General features: G+C 41.5%; 1 long non-coding RNA gene across 1 annotated transcript; it reads left to right on the top strand.

Moving 5' to 3' along the window:
* Positions 1–1,798: 1,798 nt before the first annotated feature.
* LOC117525216 lies at positions 1,799–22,157 on the top strand. The gene is made up of 3 exons (XR_004564992.1): positions 1,799–2,568; positions 14,397–14,401; positions 22,145–22,157. It is a non-coding gene; the product is annotated as an uncharacterized LOC117525216 (long non-coding RNA).
* Positions 22,158–27,812: the final 5,655 nt, after the last annotated feature.

The raw sequence follows: 27,812 nt of genomic DNA, 5'->3' as shown, positions 1-27,812 counted from the left end.
TCTGCACCACATTATCATTAGTATCAGAACTTTGAAAAGAATATGCAAGAAAATGTGTCTATTCCGGAGGAGGAGTCACACAGAGGTCGCCTGTAGTCCTGGCGATTAGTAGCTCCTGAAATTGCCTTTTTCACAGAGGAGGAGATGGCTGGAATGCTGGAAATGGCAGTCTGCAGGATTATTGCTTCTCATATAGATACAACTTTGTTTTTGTAATATTAAGAGTTATTCTTTGGTCGTTGTTGCGGATGACAATGAGGGAATAATTGGAGTGTCAAGCTGTGGCTTCATTAAGAAGTAACCTACACTTTGTTCATTTTCCAGGTAGCCATCAGTGTCAAGATGTTCATAAATGGCATCCGCTATGATTCCTGTTAGCCATTTGTATGTTGTTGTTAGGCTGCAGATGGGTCTGTACTTGTTGGGAAGCTGTTTCTCCTTGGTCTTGTAGTAGGCTTGTGTTCCCAGTCGTAAGCCAGTCTGGTGTATCGTCTTATCCGTTCAGTATGTTTGTGAAAACCACAGCATAATGGTGTGTAATGCTGTCAACATTTTCAACCAAATTTTGAATTTTATTAACGCCAGGTACCTTGAAGTTACTGCACTCATTCATTGATGCTACTGTATTCATTCACTTAAGTTACTGTTTTTTATATTTCTTTTGGATTTCTTTTTAGTGGAATGCAATGGGCCCCAGACACGGGCTCTATAGTTGCACCCTAAACATTGCTGGCATTGTATCGGAGGGCTCTCTTCAAGATGGTAACTGTTCCCTTAATTGCTGATATCTGCATCTCATAGGCACTTGGGTGACTAGAGATTGCCTCGAGGTATTTCTTCAGGTTTTATTTCATAAGTCCTCTTGCCCCCACCACCACCCGTATTACATCTATTTCTTTCAATGACCATGTTGTTCATAGGTCATTTTAAGGTTTTGGTATTTTGCGATTTTCTCCTTTTCGGCCCTATTCAGTTCATAGATATTGGGGACTAGGGATGGGTATTGATAATTGTGAATTTTGTGAATTTTCTGTGTACTAAAAGTAGACTTTACAGGTTTTGTATGTCAACATTTTAAATTGGTCACTGGATCCTTGATCTCTCATAAATAAAATCTGTAGTTTTTGTCAAAAGCATTTCCTTTCAGACATTTTGGCATGAATGTCTCTCCATACCTCTGAGCTGCTCTAGCTGCTGCACGTCAGCGCAGGACGTCTCATTTTGGGAGGAAAAAAACATTTTGATCGACTGCAGTTTGTTTGTATTACGTTTGAAAAGAGGTGTCATTAAACTTAAATAAAACAGGAATGAAGTGGAGGTGTAAGAGTCACTAGATGTTCACAGGAAACATTTATTTCTATATTTACTTATGTTCATTGTTAGTTGGTTTTATATTTTTTGTTGTGTGTTTTATCAGGTTCTTTGTCTCTTTCTCTAAAATTGTATTGTAGCATTAGTAGTTATTATTGCTATTATTGTTGTTATTAATATATAAATAAAAATAAATTAAAAATATTACAATTTGTAAAACTTTTGACTCTTTTACGACAACAAACGCTGAGCCGTTTATTATATAGACAACAAATGCATGCAAACAGCGCTGAGATGCAAACACCTTAATGCTAACTTTAACACTGAAAACACCATAGAGAGGCTAACGCGTTAGCATCGGTCCCGGTTTTAAGTTATAAAATACACCTATCAACTGTTTCAGAAGACCATAACAGGTTGGTTTAACATAAAAAAGGTAAATATTACTTACAGACATATGCTCTTTAAGGTTTTAGCGGGAAAAAACTTAACATAAAGTAAAATAAAACAAAGACCAATGAAGCAGTAGATCAAAGCACTGCTTCATTGGTTCAAGGAAAGCCACGCTGCAGAAACGATGGATTACAGAACTGCTGCAGGGTCTGTAATTGTGAGTCTGTAATCCTGAAAAACAGCCCCCCAAACAACGGCCACTCTGAGGGACCAATAAGGGAATTGTTAAGCAGAAAGGCTATTGATGTTGGTGGATCGAATCATTTCTTAACGATACCCGAAAAGAACCGGTTCCCACTACCCATTCCTATTGGGGGCTGTTACATCAATAATTTTGGCTGTTTTCTCTTGCTGATCCTTCTTTATCCTTTTCCAGTTCTTCTTGGAATCATCCAGCCCTTTTGTAATGTTTCCATATGTCCACTCAAAGTTTTTTCTTCTCTTTTGCTGTATTTTCCACTGGTCTGTCTTGCTGGTTTTGGTACAGGTGTAAGATTGTTGCTTTCTTCCTCTTCTACAAGGGCTCTGCCAAGGTTTGCTGCCAATTTTATAATGGAGGTTACTGGGAAAAGGTCTCGGTGTGCTACTTTTTTCATGATCTCTGCTTCAGAACTCTAAGTACTGTCCAATACTTATTATTGATGCTCAGTAAGACCCAGACAGCCTTATCTGTGAAGGAGATATATTCCATGCACTAATTTCTGTATGTAACCTTTTCCTGGTTTTAGTATCTAACTTATTCAGCTCACCCTGTGGCCAGTCTACTGTGCCAAACCCACAGGTCACCACTGGTATTGCAAACTGGTTTATAGCTGTGATCTTGTTCTTTGGTGTTACTTTCGATTTGTAAAACCTTTGTCTATTTTTGTCTTTTTTTTTCATTTGCCTTGAATTTCCTTCTACAAGAGTGCAGTGGGCCCCAGACCCGGGGTCTAAAGCTGCACCCTTACCATTACTGGCTTTGTATCCGAGGGCTCTCCTCAAGATGGTGACCCTTCCTCTCCTCAAATACTGCCTTTGATCTCCTGCCCCACTTCTCAAGTTTGAGTAGGCGAAGCAGTGAGATCTCTTTTTCTTCTCCCCAATGGACCAATTTACAATGATGCAGTTTCACTGAATTCTTTTAGCCCTTTGACAGTGTTGTTGCTGGGGTCCAGGATCAGAACTATCTGGTGGATGACACCGCTGATCTGGTGGATGACACAGCTGCGTGCTGCTACAGAGGAGATGTCTCCCCGCAGCACTGGGAGAAGTTGCACCACTTTCTTCATACGCCCTGGTGCCTAGGCGCTTTGTGGAGGTTTTAGCTGGGGTTTGTTTCTTTTGAAACATCCTCATACCAAGATCTCTCCTGGTAAACCCCTTCACAGTGGGACCGAGGACACTCGAGGCTTGTGTCCAGTAGGAACTCCTGAATGAATTCTCATGTGTTTTTTCAGGTTGCCCTTTTGTCCAAATCTTTGACCACACTCAGAACAACCAAATGGTTTTTGTCCTGAATGAATTCTCATGTGTGTTTTCAGGTTGCTCTTTTGACCAAATCTTTTACCACACTCAGAACAGCCAAATGGTTTGTCTCCTGAATGAATTCTCATGTGTGTTTTCAGGTTGCCCTTTTGTCCAAATCTTCGACCACACTCAGAACAACCAAATGATTTGTGTCCTGAATGAATTCTCATGTGTGTTTTCAGGTTGCCCTTTCGTCCAAATCTTTGACCACACTCAGAACAGCCAAATGGTTTGTGTCCTGTATGAATTATCACATGTGTTTTCAGAGTGCTCTTTTGTCCAAATCTTTTACCACATTCAGAACAGCCAAATGGTTTGTGTCCTGAATGAATTATCATATGTTTTTTCAGGTTGCCCTTTAGTCCAAATCTTTGACCACATTCAGAACAGACAAATGGTTTTTGTGCTGTATGAGTTTTCATGTGTATTTTCATAGTGCCTTTCTGTGTATGTGTTTTATCCCAATTTGAACGGCTAAATGGTTTTCTTTTTGCTTGCCTCCCCTTTTGTTGCTCTGAGTTGTTCATGTGACTAGATGCTTTTCCGTATTTAGAGCCTTGAAATTGTTTCTCATCAGTGTTGCCTGAACTAACAATATTGGTATTTTTTTGACAGTTAAAACGTGACTGAAGTTCTCTGGTCTGTTTCCAGTCATAACTGTCATCAGTCTCAGTTCCAGAACTGTCTGAACTCCTGCCACTGGTATCTGGTTGTAAATGACTGTTTGGACCCGAGTTGCTGGCTGGTTGTGGTCCTCCATCATCCTCTCCATCAGCTTCTGCTGTCAGTGTTCTGTGTACAGATGAGCTGCTGGCTACGGGCTCAGCCTCTGTGCTCTCATCACTTCGGCTTTGATGAATCTGTGATGACTCTGGTTTTTCATCATCATTTTCACTCTTCACAGGGACGGCAGTGAAACCAAACTTGGTGAGATCTGCCTCCTCCAGCTGCTGAAGCTGCGCTCCCTGCTGACTTATCCACAGCTTCACTTCTTTAATGTCCTCCTGGTCAACACTCAGATTCCATTCCTGGTGTTCAGGGAGAATTTCTTCTTTCATCCCCAACAACGGCCTCATGTCTGTAAAGAAACAATTAAATTAACCAACGTTCGAACAACACATTAAAATAAAGAGTGGCGAGTTTGGCCTGATGACAGTAAGTTATTGCACGGTTGGAAGTGAAAAATAGTCCAGTCCTATTGCTCAGTTAGTGACAAAAGCATGAAACTTGGCACAATAATATTTCAGGGAGTATTAATCATTTTCACATCTGGAGGCATTTTGAAATGTGCCCTCCTTAGTAATGGTTGCCTAGACTAAAAGTGGAAATGTACATCAGGAGGATTTGTTTTACATTTCACACATTTTAATTCAGCCTCTCTATGTATTATTTTCTGGATTGCTACAAAATGGTATGAGATATCTACAGATGGCACTGAATACTACCGCTCAATTTCTGAAGAAAACCAAGAAGTTTGATCACAAACGTTCTCGCTTCCCTCCACTGGCTCCATGTGACTCAAACAGCAATTTCAAGGTTTTGTTGCTGACATATAAGGCTCTAAATGATCATGAACTCAACTACCTTGCTGAACTTGGTCAGCCTTATGTGCCTCCTCATGTCCTTGGACGCAGACTTGCTGTGTATCAAATGTTAAAAAGAAGTCAGCTGGCTTCAGAGCCTTTTCTTGCCATGCTTGTACCTTGTGGAACAGGCTGCCTGCTGACATTCGAAAGGCAACTTTAAGATGATTTGTAAAACTTTTATTTTCAATGGCATTAAATTAGTTTTCAGTTCAATTAATATTCAATTATTACAATAATACAGGGCCAAACCACCTCGAGGTGGCCAAACTGCCTCAAGGTGCTTCACACAAGTAAGGTCTAACCTTAGTTACCCTTTGAGCAAGCACACAGGTAACAGTTGTAAGGAAAAACTCCCTCTGCTGATATTGAGGAAGAAACCTCAAGTAGACAAGACTCAGAAGGTGACCCACTGCTGAGTTTTTAAATCTTCTTTTCGTTATATTTTCTTGATGTACATAATTCTTTTGTGGTTTTAATTGTTTTTAGTTTGAGATATGGGGATTTTTGTTTCATGTTCTTCTGGAAAAATGTGCAGCACTTTGTTGCTTCACCCCCAATTTAGAATGCTTCATAAGTTTATTGTTATTACTACTTGAACAAGATGTCAAAATTCATGAACATTCCAACTCATGAAAACGTATACAAGCCATCTAATTTAATGACTTATTTTCTGGAGTTTAAGTTGCATTTTTGTTCCACTAGTTTATACTCCGATGGGACTTACATACTGAAAATTCACAAATTTGTTATTCATAAGAGTAATTATAATGACTATTTATATAGAACTTTCCCATGAATCAAAGCACTAACAAAGAAATCTAATAATAAAACTGCCAGTAAAAAAAAAAAAAAAAAAAAAAAAAAAAAAAAAAAAAAAAAAAATCTATAACTGTGCAGAAAAATCTCCGAAACTCCGAAAATATGGCAGCATTTTCTGAGGACCATCTTTGACTCTGTTGTGGCATCAGCCATTTTTTTTTTTGCAATACCCCAGGTCCTTCCTTCCTGCTGCTGTCAGACTCCACAACCAGCACCATTCCCAGTAGACCACTCAGATCACTCAAATCATTAATATAGTTACATTAACAATTTTTCAGGCATTTGCAATAATACTAGGGCTGAAACAATTAGTCGAGTAACTCAAATACGATTACAAAAAAATGTTCGAGGCAAATTCTGTACATCAAAGCTTCATTTAACATTGTAGTACATATGCCAGCCCTGTGTGTGGGGCTGTAATGTGCCCAGAAAAACAAACAGAAGAAGACTAGAGCAGCATAAGCTGTGTAAGCGCTAATCAAATTAGCACAATAGCTACAGCTTTCCAACGTGACACACAGAGTGAAATAAAGCCTTTTAAGAGAAAAACAGTCCACACTGATCATCTGAAATAGCTTACTGCGCATTTAAAGCAAAGCAGTGTTTGTTTTTTCAAAAAAACACAGTTTGGAGAGTGACTTGATGTGGTGGCCAGTGGCTGCCTCTCTCTGCCCGGTGTGAGCGGTTCAGCACTGCCATCACAGCTCCATCCCTGGCCACACTGACAAACTGTCTCTGGAAGAAGTCCATTCTTCCTTCTGTGTTTTGCTTAGACTCGCACTGAGTGTTTCGCTTTTTAATTTTTGCTTTTTTGGGCAACACACAACGCTTCACAAACACAGTAACTCAAATAAAATAATAATAATAAAAAAACTGACTGCTAGGCTGCATGTTCAAGCTCCAGCTGAAATGCATTGGCTGAATATCAGAGAAAGAGGGATAAAAAAAAAAAAGAAAATCACATAGGGACCCAGTCCACCAACCTTAAACAAACAAACAAACAAACAAACAAACCATAAAATGGTTAAATTTTACAAGTTGGGGAAAACAAAAAACAGAAAGCCACATCCCATTGCCATTTCAACAAAATGTCAAGACTTGGGCCTGATTTTGGCTGAGCTCCTGACACCAGGAAAGATCCAAAACTTCTAAAGATGTGAAAAAATAAATGATTACCCAGGAAAACAGAAAGGGAAAGGCTTTAGGAATGCTAAGCTGTGCCTGCCTCCAGAGCATGTCGCTCTGTCAGCTAAGTTCCTGTTTTTCTCTGTTACTGAGATTTCATTATTATCCAGCTCCTGTCTGTGAACTTCATCTGTTTATTCCAAGAATGGTATGAACTGTTTACAGAACTAACAAGAACTTCCAAGTCATTCCTAAAGCTGAGTTCCAGCTAAATTGAAGTGCGTCATAAGACGCGCTGCTGCTTAATTGCATTGCTGACCTCTGAACATTCCTGAACTGTGAACATTCCTAAATTGTGAACATTCCTGAACTGAGCCTACCTGCTGAACTCTGAACATTATGTTGTTAAAACCTCCAGTGTACAAGTGCATTCACTCACCACTGTCTCCTTGTCTCCTCAGAACGTTCCTCCATCCTCGCCTCTGTTTGCGGCCACCTGTCTCCACCTGGTTCCTGTCCTGGATTCCAACCAGTCTTTTCTTGCCAAACCTGGTTCCATGTGCATTGCAGCTCCCAGCTTCAACCGCCTGGAGCGGGCTCTGTCTTCACTATCCAGGCTCCCTTACCAGCTTCAGTATAAATCTTTCTGTTGCACATTTATTGTAAATAAATCTCCTTTTGTTCACTCCCGTTATCATTGCTCCCAGCGTTTGGGTCCATCACCTGACCAGTCTGGTCCTGTCCGGACCTCTAACCCTAACAGAAGATTCTGGCAAACAATATGGAGGAGCAGACCAAGTCCACCAAGCCCTCAGCCTTCACTGTCAGATCCTGGGAGACCTTCAGCAGTCCACAGTTTCTATCGGGGACCAGGTGTGAACCCTCTCAGCCCAGGTTAATCACTTAGACACTCGGTTTGCACAGGTGGCAGCTCAGGTTACTCTCTTACACTGTCGCACTACACAGCTTGCTGATCAACTCATGAAGCTTGCAGCCTTCTCAGCTTCAGCCCTGCCTCCTCCCATGCAGTTGTTACTACCTCTGCATTGGTAGCGGAGACCCCTGAGCCATTGATTTGTCATCCTGAACCATATGCTATTTGTGTTGAAACATGCACAGCTTTTTTGATGCAGTGTTCTGTTGTTTTTTCCCCAAAGACCCTCGCTGTACTCCTCCAACGGTAGTCACGTAGCTTATGTGCTCTGAGGTGACGCGCAGGCATGGGCCATGGCTCTCTGGAGCAACGAGTCTCCTCTGTTAAACTCCTTTTCTGAGTTCTCCTGCAAACTCTGTCTGGTTTTTGATCATCCCATGAAAGCTCACTCCACCGCTCAGCAGTTGCTCTCTCTGAAGCAGGAGCATCAGAGCGCCACAGAATATTCTATCGACTTCCGCATTCTGGCTGTGGAGGTTGGGTGGAATGCCGTGGCACTGCGAAACATCTTATAAGCCCTTAAACCCTCAAACAATCTGCTTATGGATGGCTTAGCGGCCAGGGACAAACTGGAGGATTTAGATCAATTAATCACTCTGGTCATTCATTTAGACAGCCGGTTTCGGCAGCACCATCGTGAGAAAAGCCGTGGAACTGATTGGGTTGTCTCCACCCAGGCTCCTCCCCGACAACTATCAAGTCCGTCCCTCCCAAGCTCCACTAGGATTCCCCTCTCTGGCTCACCAGCTCCCCCTGCTGATGGGCCTATGCAGCTTGACAGGGCCAGATTATCCCCTAAAGAAGGTCAGTGGAGACTGGCTGCCGGAGCGTGCATTTACTGCGGTACTAAGGGAAAGGTCCGCATCTACTGCCCCGTTCGGCCTAACAGACTGTACTCACCTGTCAGGTCCTAGCTACGGGTGAGTCGAGCCAAATTAACAGGTGGATCATTGGAGTTCACTGAAATCCCAGCGACGATCCTATTTAAAGATTTGTCACTCTCGTTTTCAGTACTCATTGAGACTGGAGCGGAGGGCAACATTCTGGACCAGAAAACTGTTGCCAAAGCTCAGATTCCTGTCACCCCTCATCCTATCCCTCTCTCCATTTTCGCCTTGGACAGAACCCCATCAGTCAGTCACCTTAGTTGTTTCGGGTAATCATTGGGCAGTGATCCAGTTTTTTGTTATTCCCTCCTCGTCTCCTTTGGTTCTTGGCACCCCTGGGTCATTAAGCACAACCCCCGGATTGACTGGCCATCCAGGGCCGTTACCCAGTGGAGTGAAGCTTGCCACCGCAGGTGCCTCCGTTCCTCAGTTCCTCCCAGCGTGACTGCCATTAAAGCCGGTCACTCACCTCTCGATTTATCCTCTGTTCCTCCTGAGTACCACGATCTAGCTGAGGTATTCAGCAAAGGCCGTGCACCTTCCCTTCCTCCTCCCAGGCCACACGATTGCACCATAGATCTCCTTCCGTCCTCACAGATACCGTCCAGTAGACTGTACATTCTCTCGTGACCGGAATAGGGATGGGTATCGGGAACCAGTTATTTTCGGGTATCGTTAAGAAATGATTCAGTCCACTGACATCAATAGCCTTTTTGCTTAACGATTCCCTTATCGGTCCTTCAGAGTGGCCATTGTTTTTGGGGGGGGGGGGGGGGGGGGTGTTTGTTGGGAAAATGATCATTTCTCTACATTGATTACAGACCCACTGCAGGGTCTGTAATCAACCGTTTCTACAGCGCAGCTTTGCTTTGCACCTTGAACCAATGAAGCAGTGCTTCGATCTGCTGCTTCATTGGTTCTTTGTTTTATTTTGCTTTATCTTAATTTCCCCCCACTAAAACCCTAAAGAGGATATGTCTGTGAGTAATATTGACCTTTTAATGCTAAACTGACCTGTTATGGTCCTCTGAAACAGTTGATAGATGAATTTTATAACTTAAAAACGGGACTGATGCTAACGCATTAGCATGTCTATGGCGTTTTCAATGTTAAAGTTAGTGTTAAGCTGTTCGCATGTCAGCACGTTTGTGTGCATTTGTTTTCTGTATAATAATCATAGAATTACAGAGATGGAATGCCAACTCCTGATCTTGGGGGCTGAGGTTGTGCCGCGCATGCGCGAGAGGAGTTTGGGTTCTTCATTTCCGGTCTTTTGCTGTGCGGCCCGCGCATCGTTCACAGGAATTATGAACTCAATATTCTGCTGGGAATTGAGAATATCAAACATCACAATATAAAGTTAAAGGTTTTGATCAATTATTCTGAATATTTTACCGAGACTTACATTTTGTAGCTGCCCCGATTATCGCTCACAGAGGGAGAACTTGCAAAATCGCAGGGTGTTCAAACACTTTTTTTCCCTCACTGTATATTCTGAATCCTCATGACATGGGGAACAAACTGGTACCATTTTTTTTTAAAGGTGAACTGAAAATCACCCCCAAAATAGCCGGCTGTGGGTATGACCAGGCAGATTCAAAGTTCCAGCCCTGTATATGTGTTGGCCATCTCTATTTATTTAATCCCTTTCTTCAGCTACTTTATGTTCTCAACTGTTAAGCACCTGACTGTCCTGTACAATCCAGTTTGCCTTCTTGTCTGAATACATTTGTTTTATGTTTGTAAAATTGCAATGTAAAAACAATGAAATACACCACCACCTCAATTTTGATTCATTGATATTTACATTTACTGTTACCTACCTTTTGTGTATAATTTAGTTATAAATTTGATTACAAAACAAAGTCTGCATAAAGGACTTCAAATGTGTTTGTCTTTTAACCAAGTATTTCCACTTAGTTTGGGGAGTTCTGCTGGACAAACTTTAGCCCATTAACCATTATATTTATAAGACATCAGCATTACAAAAACAAATGTTGGGCAATTGTTTTGATTAAAATGACTGGCATTTGGCTTATGTCTAAAACAGGTTAACCCGGGCAGTGCCGGGTACCCCAGCTAGTACCATACCATGTGTTTTTTTTTTGTGGATGAATTCTTAACAGGAGTTGGTGCTGGTCCATGTAAACATTTATATATGAAGCAGACATATTTGAATACCTTCAGATTTTCAAAGTCTAGAAACGTACGAGGTCTGTGAGAAAAGTATCGTACCTTTTTATTTTTTTCAAAAACTGTATGGATTTGATTCATGGGTGATTCTTTAACTACAGGCACTATTGGCCTTGTAAATGTAATTTCCACCACACCATTGCCTTACAATATAAAGCGCCTTGGGGCAACTGTTTGTTGTGATTTGGCGCTATATACATGTGCTCTGATGTCACTGTTTATCTCCATAGAAACTACCCAAACAATCTTTCATACAAACTGTTTAAAGGGACATTACAGTGTTGTGGTGGAAATTACGGCAATAGTGTGGGACAACTACATTTTGTTTAAAAAAAATCACAGCAGTTGTATGACAATGAATACCCCAATTATGCTTTGATTATTTTAGTGATATTTTATTCAGAGATATTTTAAAACATTAGAAAAAACGTTTCTTTACCATTCATTTTTATCATTGAAGATCAAAAGTCTGGGTGTGGGACAAGCACAAAACGGCAATATTTGCATATAATGATGCTGAAAAAAGGTGAAAAAGTCATCATAGACTACTAGAACAAATTTCTTAACACACTTTCATTGTAAAGATAACTATAAAAGTGTGAAATTTCCCCTTTTTTCTGTTTTTCATACAACATGATCAAAGGACATAATAAGTGCCATAGTCAAAGAATCACCCTCATATGTTTTTACGTTAGCCAGCTTGAACCTTCGTGTGCATGCGTGAGTTTTTCCATGCCTGTCGGTTGCGTCATTTGCCTGTGGGCAGGCTTTGAGTGAGCACTGGTTCACCCCTCTCGTCGTTGTTTCATTGCGAGGAAATGGCGGATTGATTTAGAATAGAGTAGAATGGGAGGCAGAGCCTTCAGCTTTCAGGCTCCTCTCCTGTGGAACCAGCTCCCAATTCAGATCAGGGAGACAGACACCCTCTCTACTTTTAAGATTAGGCTTAAAACTTTCCTTTTTGCTAAAGCTTATAGTTAGGGCTGGATCAGGTGACCCTGAACCATCCCTTAGTTATGCTGCTATAGACGTAGACTGCTGGGGGGTTCCCATGATGCACTGTTTCTTTCTCTTTTTGCTCTGTATGCACCACTCTGCATTTAATCATTAGTGATCGATCTCTGCTCCCCTCCACAGCATGTCTTTTTCCTGGTTCTCTCCCTCAGCCCCAACCAGTCCCAGCAGAGGACTGCCCCTCCCTGAGCCTGGTTCTGCTGGAGGTTTCTTCCTGTTAAAAGGGAGTTTTTCCTTCCCACTGTAGCCAAGTGCTTGCTCACAGGGGGTCGTTTTGAACGTTGGGGTTTTACATAATTATTGTATGGCCTTGCCTTATAATATAAAGCGCCTTGGGGCAACTGTTTGTTGTGATTTGGCGCTATATAAAAAAATTGATTGATTGATTGATTGATTTGGGCTTTTTTTTTCCCCATCAGAATTTTTTCAGAAACTGTTAGAGACAAGCAGCTGGAAACCATTCGAAAAATTTATCTGGCTTTCGGTGAAAAGTTTACGGGCTTCACAGAGAATAAGGAGTGTTACTACAGCTTTAAGGATGCCCCACAATGGCGCACGGCGCGCCGCGCTCCGAGCCGCCATCGAAAGGCAGAAAACACCACATCATTTCACGTGCCTTAACTAAAGCACTCCTTCTGCTGAATCACCTATAAATTATTTACACATTATTCACTTTGCGTGTTTTTAGGAATCCGCTAGCTTAGCGCAGCTACTAGCTCTTAGCCGATTTAGCATGGTGGCTTCTCCTGTCTCTCACGCACTTTTCTGCTCTGGGTGTGAAATGTTTAGTTATTCCACGGCCTCCTTTAGCAGTAACGGTACTTGTAATAAGTGTAGCTTATTCATAGCTTTGGAGGCCAGGTTGGGCGAATTGGAGACTCGGCTCCGCACCGTGGAAAATTCTACAGCTAGCCAGGCCCCTGTAGTCGGTGCAGACCAAGGTAGCTTAGCCGCCGTTAGTTCCCCTCTGGCAGATCCCGAGCAGCCGGGAAAGCAGGCCGACTGGGTGACTGTGAGGAGGAAGCGTAGTTCTAAACAGAAGCCCCGTGTACACCGCCAACCCGTTCACATTTCTAACCGTTTTTCCCCACTCGAGGACACACCCGCCGAGGAACAAACTCTGGTTATTGGCGACTCTGTTTTGCGAAATGTGAAGTTAGCGACACCAGCAACCATAGTCAATTGTCTTCCGGGGGCCAGAGCAGGCGACACTGAAGGAAATTTGAAACTGCTGGCTAAGGCTAAGCGTAAATTTGGTAAGATTGTAATTCACGTCGGCAGTAATGACACCCGGTTACGCCAATCGGAGGTCACTAAAATTAACATTAAATCGGTGTGTAACTTTGCAAAAACAATGTCGGACTCTGTAGTTTTCTCTGGGCCCCTCCCCAATCGGACCGGGAGTGACATGTTTAGCCGCATGTTCTCCTTGAATTGCTGGCTGTCTGAGTGGTGTCCAAAAAAATGAGGTGGGCTTCATAGATAATTGGCAAAGCTTCTGGGGAAAACCTGGTCTTGTTAGGAGAGACGGCATCCATCCCACTTTGGATGGAGCAGCTCTCATTTCTAGAAATCTGGCCAATTTTCTTAAATCCTCCAAACCGTGACTATCCAGGGTTGGGACCAGGAAGCAGAGTTGTAGTCTTACACACCTCTCTGCAGCTCCTCTCCCCCTGCCATCCCCTCATTACCCCATCCCCGTAGAGACGGTGTCTGCTCCCACACCACCAATAACCAGCAAAAATCTATTTAAGCATAAAAATCTTCCATTCCAGCTTATTAATTAATCAAAAACCCAGACAGAGCTTTAATTCATTTGAAAGCTTGACTCTTAGTCTTGTCCATCCAAATTGGAAGTCCCAAAAACCAGTTTTATTTGTTATTATCTATCGTCCACCTGGTCGTTACTGTGAGTTTCTCTGTGAATTTTCAGACCTTTTGTCTGACTTAGTGCTTAGCTCAGATAAGATAATTATAGTGGGCGATTTTAACATCCACACTGATGCTGAGAATGACAGCCTCAACACTGCATTTATTCTGTTATTAGACTCTATTGGCTTTGCTCAAAATGTAAATGAGTCCACCCACCACTTTAATCATATCTTAGATCTTGTTTTGACTTATGGTATGGAAATAGAGGACGTAACAGTATTCCCTGAAAACTCCCTTCTGTCTGATCCTTTCTTAATAACATTTACATTTACTCTGATGGACTACCCAGCAGTGGGGAATAAGTTTCATTACACTAGAAGTCTTTCAGAAAGCGCTGTAACTAGGTTTAAGGATATGATTCCTTCTTTATGTTCTCTAATGCCATATACCAACACAGGGCAGAGTAGCTACCTAAACTCTGTAAGTGAGATAGAGTATCTCGTCAATAGTTTTACATCCTCATTGAAGACAACTTTGGATGCTGTAGCTCCTCTGAAAAAGAGAGCTTTAAATCAGAAGTGCCTGACTCCGTGGTATAACTCACAAACTCGTAGCTTAAAGCAGATAACCCGTAAGTTGGAGAGGAAATGGCGTCTCACTAATATAGAAGATCTTCACTTAGCCTGGAAAAAGAGTCTGTTGCTCTATAAAAAAGCCCTCCGTAAAGCTAGGACATCTTTCTACTCATCACTAATTGAAGAAAATAAGAACAACCCCAGGTTTATTTTCAGCACTGTAGCCAGGCTGACAAAGAGTCAGAGCTCTATTGAGCTGAGTATTCCATTAACTTTAACTAGTAATGACTTCATGACTTTCTTTGCTAACAAAATTTTAACTATTAGAGAAAAAATTACTCATAACCATCCCAAAGACGTATCGTTATCTTTGGCTGCTTTCAGTGATGCCGGTATTTGGTTAGACTCTTTCTCTCCGATTGTTCTGTCTGAGTTATTTTCATTAGTTACTTCATCCAAACCATCAACATGTTTATTAGACCCCATTCCTACCAGGCTGCTCAAGGAAGCCCTACCATTATTTAATGCTTCGATGTTAAATATGATCAATCTATCTTTGTTAGTTGGCTATGTACCACAGGCTTTTAAGGTGGCAGTAATTAAACCATTACTTAAAAAGCCATCACTTGACCCAGCTATCTTAGCTAATTATAGGCCAATCTCCAACCTTCCTTTTCTCTCAAAAATTCTTGAAAGGGTAGTTGTAAAACAGCTAACTGATCATCTGCAGAGGAATGGTCTATTTGAAGAGTTTCAGTCAGGTTTTAGAATTCATCATAGTACAGAAACAGCATTAGTGAAGGTTACAAATGATCTTCTTATGGCCTCGGACAGTGGACTCATCTCTGTGCTTGTTCTGTTAGACCTCAGTGCTGCTTTTGATACTGTTGACCATAAAATTTTATTACAGAGATTAGAGCATGCCATAGGTATTAAAGGCACTGCGCTGCGGTGGTTTGAATCATATTTGTCTAATAGATTACAATTTGTTCATGTAAATGGGGAATATTCTTCACAGACTAAAGTTAATTATGGAGTTCCACAAGGTTCTGTGCTAGGACCAATTTTATTCACTTTATACATGCTTCCCTTAGGCAGTATTATTAGACGGTATTGCTTAAATTTTCATTGTTACGCAGATGATACCCAGCTTTATCTATCCATGAAGCCAGAGGACACACACCAATTAGCTAAACTGCAGGATTGTCTTACAGACATAAAGACATGGATGACCTCTAATTTCCTGCTTTTAAACTCAGATAAAACTGAAGTTATTGTACTTGGCCCCACAAATCTTAGAAACATGGTGTCTAACCAGATCCTTACTCTGAATGGCATTACCCTGACCTCTAGTAATACTGTGAGAAATCTTGGAGTCATTTTTGATCAGGATATGTCATTCAAAGCGCATATTAAACAAATATGTAGGACTGCTTTTTTGCATTTACGCAATATCTCTAAAATTAGAAAGGTCTTGTCTCAGAGTGATGCTGAAAAACTAATTCATGCATGTATTTCCTCTAGGCTGGACTATTGTAATTCATTATTATCAGGTTGTCCTAAAAGTTCCCTAAAAAGCCTTCAGTTAATTCAAAATGCTGCAGCTAGAGTACTAACGGGGACTAGAAGGAGAGAGCATATCTCACCCATATTGGCCTCTCTTCATTGGCTTCCTGTTAATTCTAGAATAGAATTTAAAATTCTTCTTCTTACTTATAAGGTTTTGAATAATCAGGTCCCATCTTATCTTAGGACCTCGTAGTACCATAACACCCCAATAGAGCGCTTCGCTCTCAGACTGCAGGCTTACTTGTAGTTCCTAGGGTTTGTAAGAGTAGAATGGGAGGCAGAGCCTTCAGCTTTCAGGCTCCTCTCCTGTGGAACCAGCTCCCAATTCAGATCAGGGAGACAGACACCCTCTCTACTTTTAAGATTAGGCTTAAAACTTTCCTTTTTGCTAAAGCTTATAGTTAGGGCTGGATCAGGTGACCCTGAACCATCCCTTAGTTATGCTGCTATAGACGTAGACTGCTGGGGGGTTCCCATGATGCACTGTTTTTCTTTCTCTTTTTGCTCTGTATGCACCACTCTGCATTTAATCATTAGTGATCGATCTCTGCTCCCCTCCACAGCATGTCTTTTTCCTGGTTCTCTCCCTCAGCCCCAACCAGTCCCAGCAGAAGACTGCCCCTCCCTGAGCCTGGTTCTGCTGGAGGTTTCTTCCTGTTAAAAGGGAGTTTTTCCTTCCCACTGTAGCCAAGTGCTTGCTCACAGGGGGTCGTTTTGACCGTTGGGGTTTTACATAATTATTGTATGGCCTTGCCTTACAATATAAAGCGCCTTGGGGCAACTGTTTGTTGTGATTTGGCGCTATATAAAAAAAAATTGATTGAGTGATGCCTATCTCGGCTTTTAATGCTTACCAGCCCAGTGAGTATAAGAGAAATTGTGGAGAGCTGGACATGTCCCAACTTGTCCCCTGGCACTCTGAAACGGAGGTGTTCCTTTGTCTTGCTCGAACAGCGAATCGGTCATGACGCGCGAAGCCTCCGCGTGGCTTTCCATGACAAACATCTCTTGTTAAAAGTGAAATCTGCCGGAAAATGGCTGCTTTCCTGCTCTTGTGATAACCAGAGAAATTGCTCACGACGGTCCCAGCTCCACACAACCATCCGTTTAGAAATGATGTGGTGTTTTCTGCCTCTCAATGGTGGCTCGGAGCGCGGCACGCCATGCGCCATTGTGGGGCATCCTTAAAGTTGTAGTAACAGTCCTTATTCTCTGTGAAGCCCGTAAAATTTTCGAAAGCCAGATAAATTTTTCGAATGGTTTCCAGCTGCTTGTCTCTAACAGTTTCTGAAAAAATTCTGATGGAAAAAAAGCCCAAATCATTCCGCCATTTCCTGATAATGAAACTCTGACGAGGGGGCTGGACCACTCCTCCCACAAGGCGTGCTCACAGGCGAATGACGCAACAGACAGGCGTGGAAAAACTCACGCATGCGCACAAAGGTTCAATCTTGGCTGACGTAAAAACATGAATCAAATCCATATAGTTTTTGAAAAAAATAAAAAGGTACAATACTTTTCTCACAGACCTCGTATGCTTTTCCAGAACCTTACAGTGATAAGAATTAGATTGTCTATTATACAGCTGCTCTATGGATTTTAATACCGAGGTGGCTGTAAATGTCCAGTTAGTGAAACAGTAGTCAATATGTGAGAAAACCATGCAAAAGAGATACATTTTGGATGCATTAGTTGTCAGAGAGGGCCATATATGTTTAAAATTTAGTAAATTAAAATTTACTGTATTTTTGAATTTTTTAATATGTTTTTTGAAGGACAAGTTTAAGTCCAGGGTAACTCCAAGATATTTAAATTGGGATACCAGCTCCAACTCCTCCCCGTCAAAAAAAACACATTGGACCTTCTAATGTCAGTGGGACGTTTGCTAAACATCATACATACTGTTTTTTTTTGTATTCAACTGCAGGCAAGTGTCATTTAACCAGTGTTGTATATTGTGTAACACATCCGTGAGTTTTGAGGCGATGTCTTTCACATTATTTCCGTAAGTAAAAATGACCACATCATCCGCGTACATTTGTGCATTGAAATCTTTGCACACAGTTGGTAAATCATTTATGTACAACGAGAACAGCAAAGGTCCAAGGCTTGATCCTTGTGGGACATCGACTGGGTTGTTAAGAAACGGGGATTTAGAACCATTTATGGTGACACATTGTACTCTTTTTGTTAAATAAGATTCAAACCATTGTATTGATTCAGATGAAAAGTTGAAATATGTAAGTTTTTTCAGAAGTATTTAGTGGTCTACTGTGTCAAATGCCTTTGTAAGATCAAGAAACACAGCACCCACATACAAGTTATTGTCCAACATATTGTCCAACTTAACCTTTTCTAAAAACACGCAAATTGCTGACTCAGTGGAGTGATAGGGACTGAAGCCAAATTGCATTGGATGAAGTAGATTAGGTCCTCTATTCAAATGTTCAATCAGTAATTTGGAGACCCATTTTTCAATTATTTTAGAAATCATAGGAAGAATGCTGATTGGCCTGTAATTAACCATCGATGTCTTATCCCCAGATATCAAGATGGGCATTACCGTGGCTAATTTCCAGGATGATGGTACTTCCTTTGAGATAATTGACTGATTAACAAGAATAGTGATTGGTTTTATCAGTGCATTAGAATATGTTTTTAGGAAGTCGGTGTCTAAATCAGATATATCCTTGGCCTTTGAACATTTCAAAGCAGAAATGATGTTCTTTACCTCTGGTTCAGTAATCTGCTCTAAGCTAAAAACAGGATGATCATTTAAAATGGATCTTGGCATAACATTGGAGGGGGCAAAAAGCTTTGTTATATATCTTTCGCACTGTTTAGGAAGTATTCATTAAACATTTGGGCCAATACTGTGGGGTCCTTAACTAGAATATCATTATTTTTCAGTTCATGTACAGTGTGCCCCTGCTTGTTATCTTTCCCTAGCAATTTGTTCAATAGTTGCCAAACTCTTCTGCCATTCCCTTTGGCCCCTTCAATGGTATTTATAAAAAACAAAAAACTAGCCTTAGCTCTTCTTAACATTTGTATTACCTTGTTGCGAGTATGAGTAAATCTCTGTCTGTCGACAGGCAGCCCAGACTTGAGACTTTGTTTAAGTAATAAGTCTCTTTTTTAATCAAAGTCCTACAATTGGAGTCTAACCATGGGAGATGACGTGTTTTTTGCTCTCTTTTGCCCCCTTCTACTAAAGGCAGATTTTATCTCAGAAATTCTATTAAGAAACATCCTACAGTTATCCTCTAGATTTCTTGAGGAGAGGATTTCTTGCCAATCTGTCTTTTTAATTTCATCCTCAAAATGCTGTTGCATGTTTTTGGGATGTAATCATGGTGAGAGGAGACATTATTAGAAAAGTACAGAGAGCGATTTTTGCTGAGTTTCCTGGAGAACATGATCAGGTTATGGTCTGAGAGACCAGTTAACATATTATAAATTTTGTTTATTCTATCTGTTTTGTTAGTAAATAAAGATCAGTTCTAGTTTTTGAAGTGTAAGACACTCTAGTAGGTTTTTCAATAAGTTGTGTTAGATTGTGAGTACCCATAATTTGTTTGAGGTTCTTCCTATTTTGTTTGTCATCCCAAATTATGTTGAAGTCTACAATTATCTCTTTATTAGAGTTGTGTGAGTTTAGCAAGAGTTTTACTGGTCATAGAAGTCCACCTTAGCAGAAGGTGGACGATAGAGGCAAATCAAAGAGAAGGACATTTCTATAGAAAGAGTGATTTCAATACTGAGACATTCAAAATTGAATGTGTCAGACCAAGTAATCTCCTTGCATGTAAGATTATTCTTTACATAAAGTAATACCCCTCCTCCTTTACCCATCACCAGTCTCTCCTAAAGACATTGTATCCTGGCATAGATACAAGGGCTTCAGGAGATGACTTTTTTAAACCATGACTCAGATACAGCTAAACAGTCAAGGTTTGACTCCAGCAAGATGTGTTCCAGTTGTTCCCGTTTGTTACAGAGACTTCTGATGTTAGGTATCCGCACAGGAGTGCCTTAGGTTTGGATTTGGGATCCCAGACTAACTTTGCTTGATTCAGAGTTTGGAACAGTTTCGTACGCCGAAACCTTTTTAAAATGGGATTTTTGAACCACTATTTCAGGGAGGATCAACGCTCGAAACACCAGAGGAGGAAGGTGGAGTAAAGCTAGCACGTTACTGGCGCAGTTTGGTTGTTGTCCAGCTAACAGAACTGTTTGCTGGACACCTGCAGTTGAACAGCTGGTTTGCAGTGAGGTAAAAGCTGGCCCCGGCATGGATGGTCACTGGATCCTTAAACTCTGGACATACACTCAACAAAAATATAACGCAACACTTTTGGTTTTGCTCCCATTTTGTATGAGATGAACTCAAAGATCTAAAACTTTTTCCACATACACAATATCACCTTTTCCATCAAATATTGTTCACAAACCAGTCTAATCTGTGATAGTGAGCACTTCTTTGCTGAGATAATCCATCCCACCTCACAGGTGTGCCATATCAAGATGCTGATTAGACACCATGATTAGTGCACAGGTGTGCCTTAGACTGTCCACAATAAAAGGCCACTCTGAAAGGTGCAGTTTTATCACACAGCACAATGCCACAGATGTCGCAAGATTTGAGGGAGCGTGCAATTGGCATGCTGACAGCAGGAATGTCAACCAGAGCTGTTACTCATGTATTGAATGTTCATTTCTCTACCATAAGCCGTCTCCAAAGGCGTTTCAGAGAATTTGGCAGTACATCCAACCAGCCTCACAACCGCAGACCACGTGTAACCACACCAGCCCAGGACCTCCACATCCAGCATGTTCAGCTCCAAGATCGTCTGAGACCAGCCACTCGGACAGCTGCTGAAACAATCGGTTTGCATAACCAAAAGAATTTCTGCACAAACTGTCAGAAACCGTCTCAGGGAAGCTCATCTGCATGCTCGTCGTCCTCATCGGGGTCTTGACCTGACTCCAGTTCGTCATCGTAACCAACTTGAGTGGGCAAATGCTCACATTCGCTGGCGTTTGGCATGTGGAGAGGTGTTCTCTTCACGGATGAATTCCGGTTCACACTGTTCAGGCAGATGGCAGATAGCGTGTGTGGCATCGTGTGGGTGAGCAGTTTTCTGAAGTCAATGTTGTGGATCGAGTGGCCCATGGTGGCGGTGGGGTTATGGTATGGGCAGGTGTCTGTTATGGACGAAGAACACAGGTGCATTTTATTGATGGCATTTTGAATGCACAGAGATACCGTGACAAGATCCTGAGGCCCATTGTTGTGCCATACATCCAAGAACATCACCTCATGTTGCAGCAGGATAATGCACAGCCCCATGTTGCAAGGATCTGTACACAGTTCTTGGAAGCTGAAAATGTCCCAGTTCTTGCATGGCCGGCATACTCACCGGACATGTCACCCATTGAGCATGTTTGGGATGCTCTGGACCGGTGTATATGACAGCGTGTACCAGTTCCTGCCAATATCCAGCAGCATCGCACAGCCACTGAAGAGGAGTGGACCAACATTCCACAGGCAACAATTGACAACCTGATCAACTCTATGCGAAGGAGATGTGTTGCACTGCATCAATCAATCAATCAATTTTTTTATATAGCGCCAAATCACAACAAACAGTTGCCCCAAGGCGCTTTATATTGTAAGGCAAGGCCATACAATAATTATGTAAAACCCCAACGGTCAAAACGACCCCCTGTGAGCAAGCACTTGGCTACAGTGGGAAGGAAAAACTCCCTTTTAACAGGAAGAAACCTCCAGCAGAACCAGGCTCAGGGAGGGGCAGTCTTCTGCTGGGACTGGTTGGGGCTGAGGGAGAGAACCAGGAAAAAGACATGCTGTGGAGGGGAGCAGAGATCGATCACTAATGATTAAATGCAGAGTGGTGCATACAGAGCAAAAAGAGAAAGAAACAGTGCATCATGGGAACCCCCCAGCAGTCTACGTCTATAGCAGCATAACTAAGGGATGGTTCAGGGTCACCTGATCCAGCCCTAACTATAAGCTTTAGCAAAAAGGAAAGTTTTAAGCCTAATCTTAAAAGTAGAGAGGGTGTCTGTCTCCCTGATCTGAATTGGGAGCTGGTTCCACAGGAGAGGAGCCTGAAAGCTGAAGGCTCTGCCTCCCATTCTACTCTTACAAACCCTAGGAACTACAAGTAAGCCTGCTGTCTGAGAGCGAAGCGCTCTATTGGGGTGATATGGTACTACGAGGTCCCTAAGATAAGATGGGACCTGATTATTCAAAACCTTATAAGTAAGAAGAAGAATTTTAAATTCTATTCTAGAATTAACAGGAAGCCAATGAGAGAGGCCAATATGGGTGAGATATGCTCTCTCCTTCTAGTCCCCGTCAGTACTCTAGCTGCAGCATTTTGAATTAACTGAAGGCTTTTTAGGGAACTTTTAGGACAACCTGATAATAATGAATTACAATAGTCCAGCCTAGAGGAAATAAATGCATGAATTAGTTTTTCAGCATCACTCTGAGACAAGACCTTTCTGATTTTAGAGATATTGCGTAAATGCAAAAAAGCAGTCCTACATATTTGTTTAATATGCGCTTTGAATGACATATCCTGATCAAAAATGACTCCAAGATTTCTCACAGTATTACTAGAGGTCAGGGTAATGCCATCCAGAGTAAGGATCTGGTTAGACACCATGTTTCTAAGATTTGTGGGGCCAAGTACAATAACTTCAGTTTTATCTGAGTTTAAAAGCAGGAAATTAGAGGTCATCCATGTCTTTATGTCTGTAAGACAATCCTGCAGTTTAGCTAATTGGTGTGTGTCCTCTGGCTTCATGGATAGATAAAGCTGGGTATCATCTGCGTAACAATGAAAATTTAAGCAATACCGTCTAATAATACTGCCTAAGGGAAGCATGTATAAAGTGAATAAAATTGGTCCTAGCACAGAACCTTGTGGAACTCCATAATTAACTTTAGTCTGTGAAGAAGATTCCCCATTTACATGAACAAATTGTAATCTATTAGACAAATATGATTCAAACCACCGCAGCGCAGTGCCTTTAATACCTATGGCATGCTCTAATCTCTGTAATAAAATTTTATGGTCAACAGTATCAAAAGCAGCACTGAGGTCTAACAGAACAAGCACAGAGATGAGTCCACTGTCCGAGGCCATAAGAAGATCATTTGTAACCTTCACTAATGCTGTTTCTGTACTATGATGAATTCTAAAACCTGACTGAAACTCTCAAATAGACCATTCCTCTGCAGATGATCAGTTAGCTGTTTTACAACTACCCTTTCAAGAATTTTTGAGAGAAAAGGAAGGTTGGAGATTGGCCTATAATTAGCTAAGATAGCTGGGTCAAGTGATGGCTTTTTAAGTAATGGTTTAATTACTGCCACCTTAAAAGCCTGTGGTACATAGCCAACTAACAAAGATAGATTGATCATATTTAAGATCGAAGCATTAAATAATGGTAGGCTTCCTTGAGCAGCCTGGTAGGAATGGGGTCTAATAAACATGTTGATGGTTTGGATGAAGTAACTAATGAGAATAACTCAGACAGAACAATCGGAGAGAAAGAGTCTAACCAAATACCGGCATCACTGAAAGCAGCCAAAGATAACGATACGTCTTTGGGATGGTTATGAGTAATTTTATTCTCTAATAGTTAAAATTTTGTTAGCAAAGAAAGTCATGAAGTCATTACTAGTTAAAGTTAATGGAATACTCAGCTCAATAGAGCTCTGACTCTTTGTCAGCCTGGCTACAGTGCTGAAAAGAACCTGGGGTTGTTCTTATTTTCTTCAATTAGTGATGAGTAGAAAGATGTCCTAGCTTACGGAGGGCTTTTTTATAGAGCAACAGACTCTTTTTCCAGGCTAAGTGAAGATCTTCTAAATTAGTGAGACGCCATTTCCTCTCCAACTTACGGGTTATCTGCTTTAAGCTACGAGTTTGTGAGTTATACACGGAGTCAGACACTTCTGATTTAAAGCTCTCTTTTTCAGAGGAGCTACAGCATCCAAAGTTGTCTTCAATGAGGATGTAAAACTATTGACGAGATACTCTATCTCCCTTACAGAGTTTAGGTAGCTACTCTGCACTGTGTTGGTATATGGCATTAGAGAACATAAAGAAGGAATCATATCCTTAAACCTAGTTACAGCGCTTTCTGAAAGACTTCTAGTGTAATGAAACTTATTCCCCACTGCTGTGTAGTCCATCAGAGTAAATGTAAATGTTATTAAGAAATGATCAGACAGAAGGGAGTTTTCAGGGAACTGTTAAGTCTTCTATTTCCATACCATAAGTCAGAACAAGATCTAAGATATGATTTAGTGGTGGGTGGACTCATTTACTTTTTGAGCAAAGCCAATAGAGTCTAATAATAGATTAATGCAGTGTTGAGGCTGTCATTCTCAGCATCTGTGTGGATGTTAAAATCGCCCACTATAATTATCTTATCTGAGCTAAGCACTAAGTCAGACAAAAGGTCTGAAAATTCACAGAGAAACTCACAGTAACGACCAGGTGGACGATAGATAATAACAAAACTGTTTTTTGGGACTTCCAATTTGGATGGACAAGACTAAGAGACAAGCTTTCAAATGAATTAAAGCTCTGTCTGGGTTTTGGATTAATTAATAAGCTGGAATGGAAGATTGCTGCTAATCCTCCACCCCGGCCCGTGCTACGAGCATTCTGACAGTGTGTGACTCGGGGGTGTTGACTCTTTAAACTAACATATTCATCCTGCTGTAACCAGGTTTCTGTTAGGCAGAATAATCAATATGTTGATCAATTATTATATCATTTACCAACAGGGACTTAGAAGAGAGAGACCTAATGTTTAATAGACCACATTTAACTGTTTTAGTCTGTGGTGCAGTTGAAGGTGCTATATTATTTTTTCTTTTTGAATTTTTATGCTTAAATAGATTTTTGCTGGTTATTGGTAGTCTGGGAGCAGGCACCGTCTCTACGGGGATGGGGTAATGAGGGGATGGCAGGGGGAGAGAAGCTGCAGAGAGGTGTGTAAGACTACAACTCTGCTTCCTGGTCCCAACCCTGGATAGTCACGGTTTGGAGGATTTAAGAAAATTGGCCAGATTTCTAGAAATGAGAGCTGCTCCATCCAAAGTAGGATGGATGCCGTCTCTCCTAACAAGACCAGTTTTCCCCAGAAGCTTTGCCAATTATCTATGAAGCCCACCTCATTTTTTGGACACCACTCAGACAGCCAGCAATTCAAGGAGAACATGCGGCTAAACATGTCACTCCCGGTCCGATTGGGGAGGGGTCCAGAGAAAACTACAGAGTCCGACATTGTTTTTGCAAAGTTACACACCGATTTAATGTTAATTTTAGTGACCTCCGATTGGCGTAACCGGGTGTCATTACTGCCGACGTGAATTACAATCTTACCAAATTTGCATGAGGCAAATGGTGGTCACACCAGATACTGACTGGTATCCCCCCCCCCCCCCCCCCAATAAAACAAAACTGCACCTTTCAGAGTGGCCTTTTATTGTGGACAGTCTAAGGCACACCTGTGCACTAATCATGGTGTCTAATCAGCATCTTGATATGGCACACCTGTGAGGTGGGATGATTATCTCAGCAAAGGAGAAGTGCTCACTATCACAGATTTAGACTGGTTTGTGAACAATATTTGAGGGAAATGGTGATATTGTGTATGTGGAAAAAGTTTTAGATCTTTGAGTTCATCTCATACAAAATGTGAGCAAAACCAAAAGTGTTGCGTTTACATTTTTGTTGAGTGTAATAAACTCTACATGTTGGATCCTTGATCTCTAGACATAACTAGAAATAAAGAAAATCTGTAGTTTTTGTCAAAAGCATTTCCTTTCAGACATTACTGACATGACTGTCTTTCCATACGTCAAGCTGAGCTCTTGCAACTGGCTGCGCTGTACGTCAGAATGTAATTCATAAAGAATGCAGGACATCTCATTTTGGGAGCAAAAAAATGTATTAGTCGATTGTAGTTTATTGTTTGTATTACAGCGTTTGGAAAGAGGTGTCGTTTTATTTAAAGCGGCAATTCCTTTTGAAGTTATTAATTCCGATCGTACTCTCTTGGCAGAGAGCTGCACAGCGTTTGGAGCTGTGCCAACGGAGGACAATTCTCGTTTCTTGACTGCAACAAGACAAGAGTCCCAGTTAGTGACTTTAATCCACACAAAAGTGACTCACAATTGATATATTTTAATGGCTTTGAGAGGGGTTAAGAAGCGGACTTTGTTTCTCCTCCTCTGGCGTGCAGCAGAGCCCAGGAATCTGTATCACACCTGTGACTCATCTGCTCCTGATGATCAGCGATGTACTTAAACCCCGGCTTAGAGACCGCGGGGGTCGCGACAGGAAAAACACCTCCGTTGGAAACCTTAACGGCAAGCTGGAACATGCCCAAGCTGGTAAACAATTTCTCAGTTACTCACTTGTTGAAAGCCATCAAAAGCCGCCTGAATTTTACAAATGGTTTTCAACACGGAGGTGTTTCTCCTGTCGCGGCGCACACAGATTCGCCGAGTCGTCACGGAAACGACTCGGCGAATTTGCACACACGTCTTTCATTAAAAAATGTCCTTAAACAGTGGAATGTCCGCATAAAGTCCTCATGCCGGCCTCTTCTGAATCTTCTCTGTTCTCTCATGACGTCCTGGGTGAATTAAGCCTTAAATTAGGATGTTTTCAGGTCTAAACAGGCCGACGACGGCGCCTGGAAGCGCTGCACGACGTCCTGCTCTGTGGGAAGTCCTTACAGCGACAGAAACACCCCATAATCTCTCATCAGCCGTTAAACTTTTCACCGAAAACCAGCTTAATTTCTCGAATAGTGTCCACTCGGATATTCCTCACAGGTCCAGAAAATGTTGATAAGCAACGCGCGCCGTCCGCAGTGGCTATTCAGACAAAGAGATTCTGACGGGCGGGGTGGAGCACTCCTCACTCAAGGCCTGCCCACAGGCGAATGACATCACCGACACGCGTGAAAAAACTCACGCATGCGCATGAGGGTTCAAGCATGTCTGATGTAAAAACATATGAATCAAATCCATTTATTTTTTGAAAAAATAAAAAAGGACCCGCTTTTTTCATCACAGACCTCGTAAACTTAACAGAACAATGCAGGCTGATTAGACTTCCCCATATTTTTTGTATAAATACATCAGAATAAAATAAGAGGTAACTCACTTTGAAATAATTAAAACATATAGCTGCAGCTTATTATAACTTTGAAAAATAACAAAAATGGTAAATGGACTGCATTTATATAGCGCTTTTCCATCTGTATCAGACGCTCAAAGCGCTTTACAATTATGCCTCACATTCACCCCGATGTAAGGGTGCTGCTATACAAGGCGCTCACTACACACCGGGAGCAATAGGGGATTAAAGGCCTTGCCCAAGGGCCCTTAGTGATTTTCCAGTCAGGCAGGGATTTGAACCCATGATCTTCTGGACTCAAGCCCAACACCTTAACCACTAGACCATCACCTCCCCCAATCAGCAGCAAAATCAGCAGCTTGTATTTTTATTCTGACTCCAGTTCATTTTAGTGTGATGAAGTCATCCTTTTCTCTCAACAGTCACGTTTTGTGCTTGAACACTACATTAAGCTCAAGATTGAACAATACATACCTTTGAAAAATAACAGCTGTTAAAGTTCAGCTTTTTGTGATCTGTGCCTCTGAACATCACTGCACACCTTCCACAGCAGGTTTTTTAACCCGTGTATGTGTCATTTTTGCTTAGTTCATTTATTATTCTCATTTTTTAAGGATTTTTGAAGATATTTGACCGTTATTTCATCTCATGATCTCATAAATTCAGTATACGATAACTGTCATCAGTCCCTCAGTTCCAGAACTGTCTGAACTCCTGCCACTGGTATCTTGGTTGTAAATGACTGTTTGGACCCGAGTTGC

This window comes from Thalassophryne amazonica, chromosome 14 (genome assembly GCF_902500255.1).
Source record: "Thalassophryne amazonica chromosome 14, fThaAma1.1, whole genome shotgun sequence".
In the NCBI taxonomy this organism is placed as follows: domain Eukaryota; kingdom Metazoa; phylum Chordata; class Actinopteri; order Batrachoidiformes; family Batrachoididae; genus Thalassophryne; species Thalassophryne amazonica.
This window is presented reverse-complemented; position numbering and strand designations above follow the sequence as displayed.